This window comes from Myotis davidii, unplaced genomic scaffold, assembly GCF_000327345.1.
Source record: "Myotis davidii unplaced genomic scaffold, ASM32734v1 scaffold438, whole genome shotgun sequence".
NCBI classification, from domain to species: Eukaryota; Metazoa; Chordata; class Mammalia; order Chiroptera; family Vespertilionidae; genus Myotis; species Myotis davidii.
In genome coordinates, this window is record NW_006290031.1 from 6,858,634 (window position 1) to 6,858,870 (window position 237).

The window sequence follows — 237 nt, forward strand, 5'->3', positions numbered from 1 at the left end:
CCCTCGAGCTCGAGGGGCTCCAACTCGAGGACGCGCAGGTTCTGCTCACGCAGTCGCTCCTCCTGGCGCCGTTTGAGGCGGCGGCGCAGGAAGCTGCAGAAGCAGCACAGGAGGACGATGAGCCCCCAGATAAGCCAGAAACCAGCGAAGCACGTTAGGAACGTGTAGGTGCCCTGGGACATAACCATGGCGGCGGCGCGGGCGGCGGGTCCTCTGCAGCTGCACTGGACACTGGGC